The following is a 16,911-nucleotide window of genomic DNA, read 5'->3' on the forward strand; positions in this document are numbered from 1 at the left end:
CTAGTTCTTACAGACACAGCAGAGAGTAAAGTCTTGAGAGTCATGTGACACTCTCTCTCCCATGTTGCTCAAATCCAGCCAGTGAAGCTGTGAGATCTGCTTTGCTTTCTGAGACCCCCATTCTTCTTCACCAAGTCCTTTTCTCTTTAGTTATCAAGCACAACAGAATCCAACAATGGTGAAGCCAGTAGAGAGGGTGCGTTCTTAGTTTGTGGATTGGATTTAGCATTTTAAAATGTACCAATTTCTAACTGTGGTGTAAGAAAACATACCCTGTTTTTGAAATGCTCTTTCATCGAAAAATCACTTGCATTTAAAGAAATAATTTATAGGACTGGCATGGAGGAGTCAGATGGAGGTAGTATCCAATCAGCCCTTGTGATTCTGTGAAATCTGCACATTCTTTACGTTTTTCCACAAAAGGTGCATAGTTGTCAACTGAAAGTAAAAATAAATCAACCTCCAACTCCATTTAATCCCATTTCCTACTCGCTGTTAATCAAAATCGGAATCAGGTTTAATAGAACCAGCAGATATTGTGAAATCTGTTGTTATGCAGCAGTAGTACATTACAATACCTAATAAAACTGTGAATTATAGTAAGAAATGCATATTTAAACAAAAGTGGTGACATGGGTTCAATGTCCACTCAGAAATCAGATGGCAGAGGGGAAGAAGCTGTTCCTGAATCATTAAGTATGCGCCTTCAGGCTTCTGTACCTCCTTCCTGATGGTAGCAATGAGAACAAGGCATGACCTGGGTGATGGGGGTCCTTAATGATGGACGCCACCTTTTTGAGGCATCGCTTCTTGAAGATATTCTGGATGCTGGGGAGGCTAGTGCCTGCCCATGATGGAGCTGACTCTTCCTTCATGGATATCAAGAATGTCCCTTAATATGATATACTGGCCCTTTTCTCAATAAAATCATTTGCCTGCTAAAACTGGGACAGTTCTCTGTTCTCCCTGGTTTCCATATCTCACTCACATCAGAAACGGAATCATCCCATTCTGTCTGTCAGTGTTATGAGCTCCAACATGTTGTGTTTCATGCTACTTACATTGAGGGCACTGAAGAATGTGGAAAACATTTTAATCAAGCATTAAAATATTTGTCTAAAATCATTAAACAGGATCACATTTCAAAGCAACCTGAATTATATGGCATTCCTATAGGAAAGTATGCCAGAAGCCGAACTAACTGCACAGCACATCACTCCTGTTTCAGTCAGTTCTTTGAGTTGGAGGATGACTTATCTCCACTCTGGGTCTGTGTGCTCTGTGGAGGATATTAAGGCCAACGTGATGATCACAGACACCAGGGAGGGGTGGTAGCGTAGCAGTTAGCCAACACTTTACAGCAGCAGTGGTAAAATGAGGGTTTAATTCCCGCCACTTTCTGTAAGGAATTTGTACATTCTCCCTGCGATAGTGTCAGTTTCCTCTGGGTGCTCGAATTTCCTCCTACATGCCAAAAAAATCTTCAGGTTGGCAAGTTGCGGGGATGCTATGTTGGCACCAGGTATATGACGACGCTCTTGGGCTGCCACGAGCAAATCCTCGGAAGGTGTTGGTCATTGATGCAAACATTTCATTTGCATGCATGTTTTAATGTGAATGTGACAAATAAAATCTTTCATCTTTAATCTGTGTCAGTGGTGGCTGAAGGGAAGTATCATCTGCTGCTAACACAGGACCTCTCCACTACTGATACTTTTGAGGTCCCTAATACCATCCTGACTGCTCTTTCTGCACTTTGTGCAGTCAGGGGCCAAATATTCCCAAGTGGACGTGGGACTGTATTTGTTTAAGGGGTTTAAATTACTTCCTCCTGACCAGAAGACAATGAATTTTGTGCCTGACTGGAGGAGCTGATTTTTGAATACCCTTTCTCTTAATGACAAAAGGCTGTCACATTGAAGGTGGTGGTGAATTTCATCATCTCAAATTTAGCTGCCTGTAGAAACTTGTCTGCATATTATACTTGTTCTGTGACTCTGAAATAGAACCATTTTCAGTGAAGAATGGTGTGAAGTAAAGCTGTGTCATTGCCCGTAGTGCATCTTGCACTTGGCATAACGTTGCATCTCATTTCCAAGAAACATCAAGTGAGAATGACGCTAATCTTCAGAACTAATAGAAAGCTGTCAAACCCACAGCAACCACAATCCAGAAACGAAGTTACACAATATCAGCAATCGAACTGCAGTATGCAGCTGACACTCATGTTCGCTCAGGAGTCAAGTCTGTACAATCATTGATATTTTCCTCCTCTGCTCTGGGAAATACTCTTCCACTCGTGAAAATAAATTGGGGTGTCATTGCAGCGTAGCAGTTAGCGCAAATGCTATTACAGTGCTGGTCCCAGGTTCAATTCCGTCGATGACTGTAAGGAGTTTGTAAACTCTCCCTATGACTGCACGGGTTTCCTCTGGGTGCTCTGATTTCCTCCCATATTCCAAATATGTATGGGGTAGTAGGTTAATAGGCCATATAGGTGCAATTGGCAGAGTGGAATCATTGGGCCAAAAGGGCCTGTTAACGAGCTGTATCACTAAAACAAAAGAACCTAGAGTAACAGAACTGTATGCACTAAGCACAGCTCAGTGAAAGTACTCATTTCCAAGAAAGAGAATAATGGATTGAATCTGGACCCCAGTGTTTTGATCTGATAATATTAGCTGACCATGCAGAACTAGGAACATGGCACATTAGCAGATGTGTAATTTTTAAAACCTGGGTGAATGTGCAAGAACCATGATTTTACTGAAGGAAAAGCAAGGGAAAATACCTGATGCTCTGTCCAATATTTATTCATCAATCTCCATCAGTGATTCCCGAAGAGGGTGCTATCACCTTCCTGGAGGCGGCTGGAGACAATAAGGGGAGGGTGGAGTGGCACTAGGTAGCAAGGGGGCAGCTGAGGGATTATAGGCTTTATTTAAGGAATGAATTACTTAAAATGAATAGAATATTAGAATAGTGTAAAATTAATATTGGCCCTCCCTCTCCCCCCCTTAGATCCCTATCTGAAAAAAACAGAAAAGAAAAAAAAAGAAAAAGAAAGAAAGAAAAAAGATAGAAAGATTGCCTGGATATCGGAGGATCCCCACATGCTCCATGGAATTCAAAATAACTTTAGTTTTTATTTTCCCCAAATAACTTATAATTTTATCTTCAAAGGACCTATGTACTTAATCCTATCTTTTGTAGATAGGGGAGCCAAATTTTCAAAAATATATTCATTTCTTAAATTATAAGTAATTTTTTCAAGTGGAATGCAGCTATATATTTCATTATTCCAATGATACATAGTTAAATATGAATCTGATTTCCAAGTAACTGTAATATTTTCACTATTCTAATACTCTATTCATTTTATGTAATTCTCTTAAAAATTTAATAAGTAAAATTAAAAAAAAAGAATTAATTACTTTGAACTAATCAAACACACATGCAATGTTTCCAATCAACACCAGTGCACGGCAGGAATATTTTCCTTTGGAGAAATTGGTCTAAATGGGGTTATAACAGCAACGGGTTGACATGGGCGGTGTCATAGTGAGTGACGAATCCCTGGGCCAAAGTTGCACATAACAGCAGAAGTGGGATTGGTAACTGAGGTTATGGACCAGTGTGGGGATAGGACAGAGAGACAGGATAAGAGAGTGAACATAGGGAAGGGCAGTAGTCATATATTGAAGGATTTTTTTTTATCATTAAAGGACCCAATGGAGAAGGGCAGGGAATTGCAGAGTGGGTTAAGAGTTATGGGTCCTGAAGTGAGGGGCTCTGATGGTTTGCGTGCTTATGGAAAGCCCTATACAACTGGCAAAGAACTTACTCTTCCAGCAGTAAGGGAGGTTCTGAGTTTGGTTTTGCATAAGTCACCAGACCAAATAATTAAGGCGATTCTGCTCAGTGACAACTCTGTTCAAAGACGTATAAATGATATGTCTGAGAATACTGAAGACACATTGTGCAACATATGTACTGTAGGACAACAGAATTTTCTGTGCAGTTAGATGAGTCAACATTGCCAAGCAACAAATCTTTGTTTCTTGATTGGGTTTGCTTATAAAAGATAAAAACATGGTTCAAGAGTTGTTAATTGCAAGGGACTAGAAACAGATGTGAAGGGGGAGTCAATATTTTAGGTTGTTGAGCTATTTTTCAAAGAGAAGTACATTTCACTCACCAACATTCTTGCTTGTGAAATAGACGGGGCACCACCAATGACAGGATGCCACAGTGGGGTTATTACTCTGTTGGAGAAAGCTGTACCTAACATAATTACCATTCACTGTATAGTTCACAGACAAAAACTTGTTGCAAAAAATCTGTGATCAACTCCACTAATCATTAAATACTGTTAGGACAGTGGTAAATAAAATCAAGTCCCATCCTCTCAATTCTGGACAACTTGAACACTTACTTGCTGTTGCACACATAAGTCACATGGCTCTCAAAAGGAAATAACCCGAGATGCATTTATGTACTTTTTGAAACTGTGATAAAATTCTTCGCAGACTCAAATGATTCATTCAGTAATCAACACAAGAATATTAGGCATGATATTGCTTATTTGTCAGTTATTTACCAATTTTAATGAGATCAATCTTCAGTTGCAAGGAAATTACGTGAATCTTACCAAAGTCATATCAGCTGTCTCCACTTTTCAACATTGGCTGTCATAACCTTTTCCAGTTTCCAAGCCTCTCCAAGTTGGAAGAGAAAGAAAGAATACCTGATGATGATTTTCAAGTACACTGCGCCCACCTGGATGAGTTGAATAAAGCCATGTCAGAGAGATTTCAGGATCTTCTCTTGAATCAAATTCCAGATTGGGTAATAAGTCCATTACTGAACAATTGTAATGAGGAATTAACAGGAAGGATTGAGGAAGAACTGATCTCATTACAAAATGACTGCAAGCTGAAGCTGAGGTTCACAAAATAATTTAAAGGCTTTTGGCTGCAGAAAGAAATCTCTGAACACTATCCTGCACTGTGGAAAAAGTTTAACATGTTCCTTATTGCCAGCATCATATTTCGTGAAGCACGATTTCAGTGCAGTCGCTCAACTTCTTTCAAAGCAACAAAACAGACTGCAAATTACTGAACAAACACGAGGAAATCTGCAGCTGCTGGAAATTCAAACAACACACACAAAATGATGGTGGAACACAGCAGGCCAGGCAGCATCTATAAGGAGAAGCACTGTCGACGTTTTGGGCCGAGACCCACTGTCAGGACCCACTGTCGACGAAGGGTCTCGGCCCGAAACGTCGACAGTTCTTCTCCTTATAGATGCTGCCTGGTCTGCTGTGTTCCACCAGTGTTTTGTGTGTGTTGTGTAAATTACTGAATATGGGGATCTGAAACCCCTTCTGAGTGCCATTCAGCCTGACGCTGAGAAACTCTATCACTGTACCAAGCTTACCCATTTCATTGAAAGGTGAAAAAGCAATGAAGTAGTGAATAGTTGGACCACTAATGTACACTCAAAAATTGTTGATGAAAATCATTTTTAATGTTATTCAATAATTTCATTTGAAGCTTTAAATGAATTTGAATATTATTTGCAATTGTTTGCCACTGTTTTGAATTTGCAGTTCCTGATATCCTTCATTGTGCATCTGTAAATCAAATTTCCTTATAGTTTTTATGTAATGGCCAGAAAGGGAAAAGAGAGGTACTGGGAATGTTGTTGGGGAGCCAAAGGGTTGGTTACCCAAAATTGTTTCGGAACCACTTACCTACAGTTTCTAAAATAGGGCAACACAGTAACATAGCAGTTAGTGCAATCGCTTTACAGTGCTAGAGATCACCCATTGGGGTTTGATTCCTGCTGTTGGCTGCAAAGAGTCTGCATGTTTTCCACATGACCTATTGGTTTACTCTGGGTGTCCCAGTTTTATCCCGCATTCCAGAGGTATAAAGTTAAGGTTAGTGAGTTGCCAGCATGCTATCTTAGCGTCTGAAACATGGCGATACTTGTGGGTTGCCCACGGCAATTGCCACTGATTTGATTTGATGCAAACAATGCATTTCACTATACATTTTGATGTACATGTGACAAATTAAGCTAATCTTTAAAATCATTATCTAATCATTATCACAATATTAACTGTTGAGCATTGGGTATAAATTCAGGCCAGATTTCCACATTACAGCAGCGCCCACAGTTTAAAGTCTGCTAGATTGGCTGTTGACCATTTTGAATGCCCTGAGATTTTGAAAGGTATCATTATCTATGCAAACCTTGCTCCCTTACTCCACTCACATAATCCCCACTTTAGGCCAGTATTTGCCACATTTATCTGATATGATCAGACTACCTAGAGATACCAAGAGTAAAACACATTTGAAAGCATTTGCTCTTGCTGTAGACATGTTTTGTAAATGTATTCATTAACATTAAACGAATACAAAGATGGCTCTGTATCCTGTTTATAATGCGCTTACAACATAAAGATCTGTAGACTGATATCTCAGGTTCAGTGCTCATCCAACATGGACTTCATTCATAAAGAAAATGGTGTGAATTAAAGTGTTATGGAACTATACTAATTCGTGGAATTCATTCAAGAACAATGCAGAATCTGTGTGGGGGCAAGGGTGAAGCAAACTGTGATCAGTTCCTATTTTTCTTTTAGAGTCACACTAGATAATAATCTAAAGACAACATAAATTCACACATGAAACTAACCCCTTATTCACTGCTGAAAAAAGATGGGTGGAGCTGTAACAGCTTATTTGCCAATGTAATCATCGCTAGGAATTTCCTGTTGATTCATTGTGGTTTCTGCTGCAATGGTTTCCTTCACAATTGGGTTACAACTATATTGAATGAAAGAAATATTTCAAAGGGAAATTTCTTCTCAGAATTCCACCCCAAAAAATGGAAACAGCCAATAAGTAAGCCGATGAGAAAATCTTTAACTTATTCCATCTCAAAGATCTTCATTATAATAATCATTTATTTTCTGAATACATCGAAAATAATCACCACCATGATGAGGACAGGATTTTCAAAGTTGCCTGTAACAGAATAGAATCCTAGTGTAGTGAGTACAATTTAACAATTGAAGTGATTGTTCATGCTTGCTTTAATTTCCTCTCTCTTACAGCTACTGCAAAGTATTTTATTAGATTTGTAAGGAAAGGTGCACAATGGTTGATTGTTATTGCCACAAATTCTTATGCTCTTGACTGTTTCATAGTGTTTCCTCAACAGACAAAGCCAGTCAACTATTCCAATTGCCGGCCTATTAATTCCATCTTGTCAAAATTCTTACTTTAATATATTTTTATTTTCAGAGATGGAGGCAAGGATGCAGGTTTTTTTTCTAGTTAGCCACAAAGAAAAAAATATATCCTAACCCCCATCTCTGAGTTGGACTAATTACTACAGCAGGGTATACTGGTACAGTGATGGACAGCACTGCAGAAGATCTCCAACATTCAACCATCTTCAGCTGAATCATCAATAACCTGCATTCACATTAAGATCAAAAGGGGGAATGTTCATCCAGAATTGAACAATGTTCAACTCCCTTCACAACTGATCTTCATGTGATGCAGCCTAGGCTCGCAGACAGCCAGGTCGGAATAATACTCAGGCTTGGCATGGTAAATGTAATATTCTCACCACAGAAGTGCTGGCCAAGGACCATCTACAACCAGACAAGGTTAATTTGCTTCCAAGTAAGCATGGAATTGTGAAGGGACGAGTTCAAGTTTAAACAAAGTAGCTGGTGAATTTAAAGAGCAAACACAAGGAAATCCGCAGATGCTGGAAATTCAAACAACACACATAAAATGCTGGTGGAACACAGCAGGCCAGGCAGCATCTTTAGGGAGAAGCGCTGTCGATGTTTCGGGCCGAGACCCTTCGTCAGGACTAACCGAAAGGAAAGACGAGAGGCCTCAGGAGAAAGGGGGGGGGGGGGACACCAGAGGAGATGGAGAACAGGCTGGATGGATTCCAGCTCAGGTTGGGGAAACAACACCTTATATACCGGCTGGGTAGCCTCCAACCTGATGGCATGAACATTGACCTCTAACTTCTGTTAATGCCCCTCCTCCCCTTCTTACCCCATCCCTGACATATTTAGTTGTTTGCCTGTTCTCCATCTCCCTCTGGTGCTCCCCCCCCCCGCCTTCTTTCTCCTGAGGCCTCCCGTCTCATGATCCTTTCCCTTCTCCAGCTCTGTATCACTTTTGCCAATCACCTTTCCAGCTCTTAGCTTCATCCCACCCCCTCCGATCTACTCCGGTCATTTCGCATTTCCCCCTCCCCCCACTACTTTCAAATCTCTTACTATCTTTCCTTTCGGTTAGTCCTGACGAAGGGTCTTGGCCCGAAATGTCGACAGCGCTTCTCCCTATAGATGCTGCCTAGCCTGCTGTGTTCCACCAGCATTTTGTGTGTGTTGTTGTTAGCTGGGGAATTTAAGTTTGATAAAGGTCATTGTGAAACTAAGACTGTTACTTCACAAAAAAGCCTGGTTCATCAATCCCTTACACTGAAAGAGATTTTACCTTGCCTGCCTTATTCACTTACAGATCCAGAACAGTGCGGTCCACTGAAATGTCCCAGCAAGGCATTCAGTCCTAGTGCAATTATTACCCAGTTACACCCATGACCTCTGAAAAGACTGTTAGAAGTTCTTGACTTGTGAATCTTCTTGGTAACCAAGATGGTTTAAAGATAATACTTCCTTACAGCTGAATAAATTATAACAAAGTATAAACTTGCATTGATAAAAATGGGAGAGTGATCTAACTACTCTGGACTAAATTCTTTATTTCTTCATTTACAAATCGTGGCAAGTGCTAATATCTATTATCCATTATTAACTGCACCAGAACTGAGAAGGCCAACTACAGTGATGGGTCTGGACACAGAGACCAGGACAGCATGCCAGGTTTTAGAAAACCAGATGGTTTTATAACAAGCTGGTAGGTTTATGGTTACCAAGGCTGAGACTTTTCTATTCTCAATTTAGTTAATTACTTGAATCAAAATTCTGTAATTGCCATGGTGGAATTTAATCAAAGGTGCAACTTTCTAGTTGTTAATACACTATTTATTAACTTAATCACAATGCTTCCGTTAATCCTTAACAATACCACTGTATTTCCTTTCTCTTTTCCTTTTTTTTAGAAGTTTAAGGTTAAGGTTAGAGTGTCACTGAAGACTCTAACAAATTTCTACTTAAGTTTGTTCTGTTGGAAGCTATTCTGACTGGTTGCATCGCGGTCTGGTGCAGAAATTCAAATGTGCAGGAATACAAGAAGCTGCAGAATGTAGTGGACTCAATTCAATGCACCCCTCTCCCCACTATCATACATGACACACTGCCTCAGGAAGAAACATCATTTTCTCCAGGGGCTCCAGTTTCCTCCCACAGTCCAAAGAAATACAGGTTAATAGGTTAATTGGTCATTGTAAGCTGCCCTGTGATTAGGCTAGAGTTAAATTGGTAGGTTGCTGGGCCATGTGGTTCATTAGGCCAGAAGGGTCTGTTCTGCTCTGTATCTCTAAATGAAATAAATAAATCAACCAACCCTGGTATTTTCTCACAACTACCATTGGGCAGGAGGTTCTGAAGTCCAACACCACAATGCTCAAGAACAGCGACCTCCCTTTAGCCATTCAGTTCTTGAACCAACCTGCATAACCCAACCTTCACTACCCAGTTTAGCAACATAACAGCCACTTTAACCACTTTGCACTAGAATGAGTTTTGTTCTTTTTGTTCTAATTCTGCTTTCTTGTAAAAATGTTTTTTTGTGTGAATACTCCTCATCCAATGTTATGTGCCAATGATGCCTGTTGCTCAACTTTGATGTTATTCCTTCAAAGCCTGTTTCTATTGTCAAATAACCAGCTTCCAAAAATTTATGAAAGCTATCACTACATCTTCATTTATTTGTGAATTATGTATTCAAAGAACATCCTGTGACATCTGGAAAAATTGAAGCAATCTAAAGCTATAGTAGAATTATCATATGCATTTGCTGATTATCTATTAGAGGGTAAAGTGAGCAAAACCTTATATGAAAGATTTATTATCTGTGGATGATGTTCTGATTTATTAGAATGGAACTTATATATATTCCAAGAGAAACTAAAGTATTCCCTGGAATCTAGATGGTTTTGTTTTTGGTACTGTTTTTGTGCACTTTATGCAGTCCAGTGTAGGTTTATAGTCTAGTATAGCTTTCTGTGTTTTTTAATTACGTAGTTCAGTGTAGTTTTTGTACTGTGTCATGTGAACCATGGTCCTGAAAAACATTGTCTCAGTTTTACTATGCACTGTACCAGCAGTTATGGGTGAAATGACAATAAAAGTTGACTTGACTTGACTTGGTTAAGGGACGACTGGATTGAAGTTTCCAAAAGATCAACAAGAAACAATAGTTTGGAGAAACCAAAGGTATTTTGACTGGCTGGGTAGTGTAGAAAATGGGGGAGGGGTGAGGAATGATCTAACAATGAAGCTTTTTGAGGAATGAACTTATGTAACATTTCCATTTACAAAAGCTGGTTAAAGTTTTGAATTATTTTCTACAAACAAAAATTAAAGCTGGATACAAGTACTTAATTTTAAATCTGATTGATTTGGTTTTGTTAACCAAATAGATCATAGAATATAGGGCAATGAAGGGTACAAGATTAACAAACTCAAAAAGGTTTCAAAGAAATATAGCAAAAAGATAGTTTGAGAGAGTATTTGACCAATTTTGCCTTAAAATGTTGAATCTTAATTTAAAAACAAACTATTGTCAACACTAAGGAACTAAAGTATACAATTAGTTCCCTTATCTATAGGTGGGATAGGAAGGAGCTAAATCGAAACAGTATTACGTACCTTACGAGGCAAGAGAAAGAGGCAGTGTTCTGACTAATCTGTACAACACTGCCATCTGGAGGCTACACAGACAACTACTATCACAGTCCAAAGTTTGATTCTCAAGGTCATTGAAGAACAGGTTTCACTAGAAAATGGAGGACATAGCATAGAGCAATACTAGTTAAAATTCTGCAGTCCCATGTAGTATAAACTGCATTTGTTTCATAAACCAATGTGGTAAGTTGTGAGGAACACAATCCCAGAAAGCTGATTTTAAAAATTAGACAAAATTATACTTAAGTCATTATAAAAGTCACTGTGATAAATATTGTACTGATACCAGTTGGAGATGCTTCTGAATTAATTCTACCTGCCTTTCTTGTTTCTATTGTCAGGAACTGCCAGCTATCTTCTACAATCCGTGTAACGGAAATTGGGAAGGAGAACAACTTGAGTTTTCTACCTACAAATGAAACTTGCATAATTCCCGATCCATATGGAGAGTGGACTTTTCAGTTTATACATCCAAACTCACACAGTGGCTGTCTGCACGGCCCTAGAGCACATGGACTCTAATGTTATGTGACAATGAATGTCTGGGGGATGCTAGTTCTATTAAAAGTAAGTTTGATTTAAACAAGCTATATAAGAATGGCAAGACTAAGAAAGAAAAATACAATGACCTTTGGAACCAATAAAGTCCTTTTGAATGTAATAGCTGTTGTAAGAAATACAATAGTCAATCCTACAAAATGATAAAAGGAAATGACCAAACCTTTTTTTAATACTGAGTAAGATTAATAATGGCACAGTAGCGTAGCGGTTAGCACAACTCTCCACAGCACCAATCTGGGTTCAATTCCCACCGCTGCCTGCAAGTTCTTCCCATGGCCACATGTGGGTTTCCTCTGTGCTCTCTGGTTCCCTCCCACATTCCAAAGACGTTTGGTTATGGTTAGTAAGTTGTGGGCACGTTACTGTATGTTGGCGCTGGAATTGTGGCACAATCCTCTGTGATTTGTCTTGTCAAAGGACACATTTCACTGTGTGCTTCAATGTACATGTGACAAATAAAGCTGGACTTTTAAAAAGTCTTTAATGGAAAGTCAGCAGAGATAACCTGAAAAAGCAATCAAGCAAATGCTGAAAACATGAAACAAAAACAATTGATGGAAGGTCATGGACAGAAAAGGTTAATTCTACTTCTCTCTCCACTTAGGCTGTCTTACTTGTTGAGGATTTTTAGGGCTTTATTTTTATACATGGGATAACTTCCCTACTATTCTTGAATAAAGTGCCATAGGATATTTTATTTATAAATGAGTCAGGAGACGTGGTCACGGATAAACACTTCAACAGTGTCCCCTTGATACTTCAACGCCATCTCAGGACTGTGCTGAAATGTCAGCTTAGTTTTTTTAAACATCATTGGAGTTGGAATTGGAACAAAGCCCTTTGGTTCAGAGGAAAGAATGGTATCAAAAGACAAACAATTAAATCCTGCAAAACTACTGATTCCAGTTATGCTTACGTGAGATACCACCTTCCTCTGCAATAACGTTTTGTAAAACCTTTAACAGGAAGTATTATCTTAAAACCACAACTTTCATTGTAAAAACCTACCCATTATTAAACCAGGCTCACCACTTTGTTAATTCCACATTATTCCACCAAACAGTCATTGCAAATGATTGCTACTATTTTATTCTCTACCCAGGTATTACAGCATATACGTAAGCAAGCTTATTGCAGACCTTCTCCTGTCTTGTATGACTGAACATTATACAAGTGTGGTTTAGGCCGGATTCCCTACCCCATGTGACATCACTTTCCAACCAGTTATAGAAAATTCCTCATTGATATATATGGAAACCATATTTAAAATTTCAAAGTACATCGCTACATAATTCAAAGGAGTTTCTGTCATTGTACACAGTGGGAAAAGTATCATAGGTTTTAACTGAAAACTGACTCGTAGCCTTTCAAAATAACAAGGAAAGCGTTGTCGCCACCTGTACTGTATTCATCAGTAATAAATCACAGTCTTTTCAATAGATTTGCAAATAGAGTATCAGTGTTTCAAAGCAACTATGGTTTTAAACATCCAAAAAATTATGGCACACACACATCAGTGTCTCCTTACTGCCTGTATTATTTTTCCAATAATTAGACTCTAAATTTCGATTTTTCAATTTTACAAACTACTGGTACTATTTCCCTGGGTGTACTGGAAATGGCCAATAACAATCAATCCTAAAATCACAGCACTTTTTTTAAAAACAAAGTATACTACATGAAAATTACCAATGATGCATGTGCACCATATACAGAATATACACTGTGATCACTTTATTAGGTAAACCTGCTTGTTTCTGCAAATATCTAATTAGCCAATCATGTGGCAGCAACTCAAAGCATAAAAGGACCAATAGACTAACACAATACCCTTCAAGTTCAGTTATTATTCAGATCAGATATCAGCACGAGGAAGAAATGAGACTTTGACTGTGGAATGATTGTTGGCACCCGACAGGGTGGTTTGAGTATCTCAGAAACTGCTGATCTCCTGGGATTTTCATGCACAACTGTTTCTAGAGTTTACACAGAATGGTGTGGGGAAAAAAGCCCAAAATAACATCTGGTGAGTGGCAGCTCTGTGGGTGAAAACATCTGGTTAATGAGAGGTTAGAGGAGAATGGCCAAGCTGGTTCAAGATGACACTAACTCAAATAACCACATCAGAAGGCCATCTCTGAATGTATAACACATTGAACCTTAAAGTGGATGGGCTACAGCAGCAGAAGACCACACCAGATTCCACTCCTAGCTAATAAAGTGGCCAGTGAGTGCATATTCCTGGCTAAATATTCAACAAACTAAATTATAGACATCAACAAGCCTATACGGCTGTTGAAACACTGATGTTAACTCTGGCAACCATACATTTGTTGTTTCTGCACAAACTCCACTTGTAGATAATTCATGGCATAGAAAAGAGCCATTTCACCCATCATTTCCATCCAGGCTAGTTACTGCCTGGGTCAAGAACTTGCCAATGAAAGTAACCTCATCCTGCTTGACGTCTAGAAAAAAAACTCACGAGGAAGGTTGGAAAGTTCTCTACTTCCCCATTTGTTTCACAGATCACATGAAGCTTGCTGATATTTATCCCAATCTATTTTTAAAGGGGAGCTAATGAACTTAGAAATCTCAAGGTCACAGGCAGCTGAGGAAAGTAGTCATGAGTGTAATGAGTGTGACCCACAGAACAGAGAATCTTTGTTCTTTAATGGGCATGATGACACAGTCTGTTGGCATTCTAGCACACCATGCTTCATAAGCTGGTGGAATGCAGATCCTGTGCTTCCCTACAAATACTTTCTCACACATGTTTACAGTCTATTATTCTGCCTACTAGGTTGACAGGCACAGTAGGATCTATTGTGCATTTTTTAAAAAAGGTAATCAATAAAAAAACTCTGTATAACTATACTAAAACTATCCTTTTGTTCTTATTATAACAATAAAACGAGCAAATGCTGCCGCCCCTTTCCAATTCTGGCATTCGATTGATACCAAGGCACCTAGAAAAATCAATGAAAGTATAACTGAAATAAAACCGTATAATGTTACCTGAATCTTGGGTCTATATGATTGTTGTGTGTCACATGAGTATTCAGGTCCAATAAATCTAGTGTCAGTTACATGTCAGAATAATTAGTTACTTGATACTATTTTTCTATTAAAAAGTAATAAAAATGGTTTGATCTGATTTCTGATTCATTGTTATGCTGTAACTTGTTCTACAGCTACCGATTTTTTAAATACTCATCTGAATATTCTTGGTTTAAGGGTTACAACATACTTTACAAAAGAGTGAAACCTTTAAGTATCTGCCATCTGTATTTGCTGATAATTTACTGTAACGGGTTCAAATTGGGAGACCGGTAGGATGTTTGGATAATTTCATTAAAATCCCTAAAGTAGATTAGTTTAAAACATCTTGGAAGTATAATTGGTGAGCCAGTTACCCAAACTCCATCATTGATGGTCCCAAGCCCGGCTGCAAAAGGAGGAGAGTTGATTATAGGGTTGGCAACTCCATCCCATAAAAGCCCAGTGCCACAGAAACGGCAAAAGAAGCTCCAAAGGCCTAATTCCTGGGAGAGGCAGGACCTTTGACAGGCTATACCTGGGGAGAATGGTCCAGAGCCAAGGAGTCCAATGAGCTTTTGAAAGGTTTAAGAAGAAGATTCACCAGATTTTACCATCCACCAGGAGTCAGGGTGGTTGTGAGGCTCCACCATTATCATCGCTACTGCAGGTTCAATTTTATCACAAGCAATTATCAGAGAATCAAACAGGTTCTTCTTTGCCACCATGACAAAACACAATAAAAAAAACTTTCATTTCCATATGAACCATTTTTAATACTCACTGCATAGCTCAGACATGACGTTAAGAAACAAATTTGCCTTCAGTATTATTTGCATAAACAAATTCTTTCTTGACTTACAGTGTCAAAGGTACTGTCGGTGACTACTCATTTTAAACGAAAGGCAAGGGAACAGCAATTTCAGCACAAACAGATTAATGGCAGAAGTTTAATTAGACCAGCCTAATTAAGAACACTGTTAAAAAAGCACAGTCTGATTACTGAGAGGAACAGCTCATGCTCTGACAGTTCACAACTGCTCAATCAACTACAAGTACTGGAGGAACAACTCAAGAGGCTTGCTGATGGTAAAGCCAAATTCCTACTGTATCAACTATAAGCACACTTGTCCAACAACTTTTTAAAGCCTTGTCTGATATCAAAGCAAAGGTTTTACTACCTAGGACTGCAATAACATTGTGGAAACATCAAAGTGGCACCATCTCAACCACCATGTTTTCTGCCAATCCTTCATCTCTCTTGGTTTGCTCATGGTGTTGGAATTCCTTGCTTAATACCATTCCAAGAGCACTACAATTACAAGAGTTATATTATGGCAGTTTAGGAAAGCATCTGAAGAGATTGCTGAAATGTTGGTAAACTATTATTACAATGCTTAGTTAAAAATAATCTCACTTGACCCAATTGCCCCAAAAGTACAGTAAAAAAAAAGGATTCATTTGAGGTCACACTAGACGTGTTCTATTCTGCAAAGCATCAGAATTTCCATATTTATTTGCAAATCTTGAAGGCTGGTCATCCTTTTCAAATCTACCTTTTAAAGCTCCATTACCAATACTGGAATGTGGAAAACATAACCCAGATAAATATGCAGACTCATTGCATGAAACAATATCATTTGTGCCTAACTAAACATAATTTTCAGTCAGTTATACTTTGAAAACAGTAAACTTAGTTGAACAAATCTGTTTTATAAACTGCAAATAAAAATAACCAGCTTGTAGTCATGTCTATCATAAAACACTTGGTCATTAAGTGAATGATTCAAAGTGAAAAGGTTAAAATCCTCTAAAGTTGGTCAACATCTTTGTGCTATATTTTGATGCCATATTCAATAATGGAATCACCTATATACATACTCTCACAGATGAAAGGAACATGTTTCTACAGATGAAGTCACATATATGTATCATGAACACAGTACTTTAGTTGCAAACAGGCCTAAAGCACTGCATCATTTCAGTACAGCATATAATCATTTGGATTCCATTCACATTTTATTGCACTTCCATGGAGGCTGGTTGTTTGGATTACCAAATCCATTTACTATAATCTCTTTGGTTACACTTTTGACCCCTCTCACACAATAATCAGAATCAGGTTTATTACCACCAGAAGTGTTAACTTAGCAGCGGCAATACACTGCAATACATAATATAGAATGAATAAAATAAATAACCAAATCAATCACGGTAAGTATATATGAGTATTAAATAGATTATATAATCTAATATCGATTATGGCATTTGGATCAGTCAGTGATTGCTCCCAATGGAGGCCACTGTTCAGACCAGGCGTGAGTTTTGAGTCACCGAAGGACTGTTCGATGTTCCAAGATTTATGTGATCGGACTGTACTTTATATTGGTCCC

General features: G+C 38.6%; 2 long non-coding RNA genes across 2 annotated transcripts in view; one reads left to right on the plus strand and one right to left on the minus strand.

Moving 5' to 3' along the window:
- LOC132382513 (uncharacterized) overlaps window positions 1–6,920 on the minus strand; it is an 87,986-nt gene extending 81,066 nt beyond the window's left edge. The window contains exons 1-3 of the long non-coding RNA XR_009508372.1: window positions 6,712–6,920; window positions 4,652–4,779; window positions 4,199–4,278 (exon numbers count right to left, since the gene is read on the minus strand). This is a non-coding gene — a long non-coding RNA (uncharacterized LOC132382513). The remainder of the gene's footprint in view (window positions 1–4,198; window positions 4,279–4,651; window positions 4,780–6,711) is intronic.
- The window catches only part of LOC132382511 (uncharacterized), a 59,982-nt gene extending 45,489 nt beyond the window's left edge, over window positions 1–14,493 (plus strand). The window contains exons 4-5 of the long non-coding RNA XR_009508368.1: window positions 8,874–8,966; window positions 11,260–14,493. This is a non-coding gene — a long non-coding RNA (uncharacterized LOC132382511). The remainder of the gene's footprint in view (window positions 1–8,873; window positions 8,967–11,259) is intronic.
- Window positions 14,494–16,911: the final 2,418 nt, after the last annotated feature.

Source organism: Hypanus sabinus, chromosome 28 (assembly GCF_030144855.1).
Source record: "Hypanus sabinus isolate sHypSab1 chromosome 28, sHypSab1.hap1, whole genome shotgun sequence".
Lineage (NCBI taxonomy): Eukaryota > Metazoa > Chordata > Chondrichthyes > Myliobatiformes > Dasyatidae > Hypanus > Hypanus sabinus.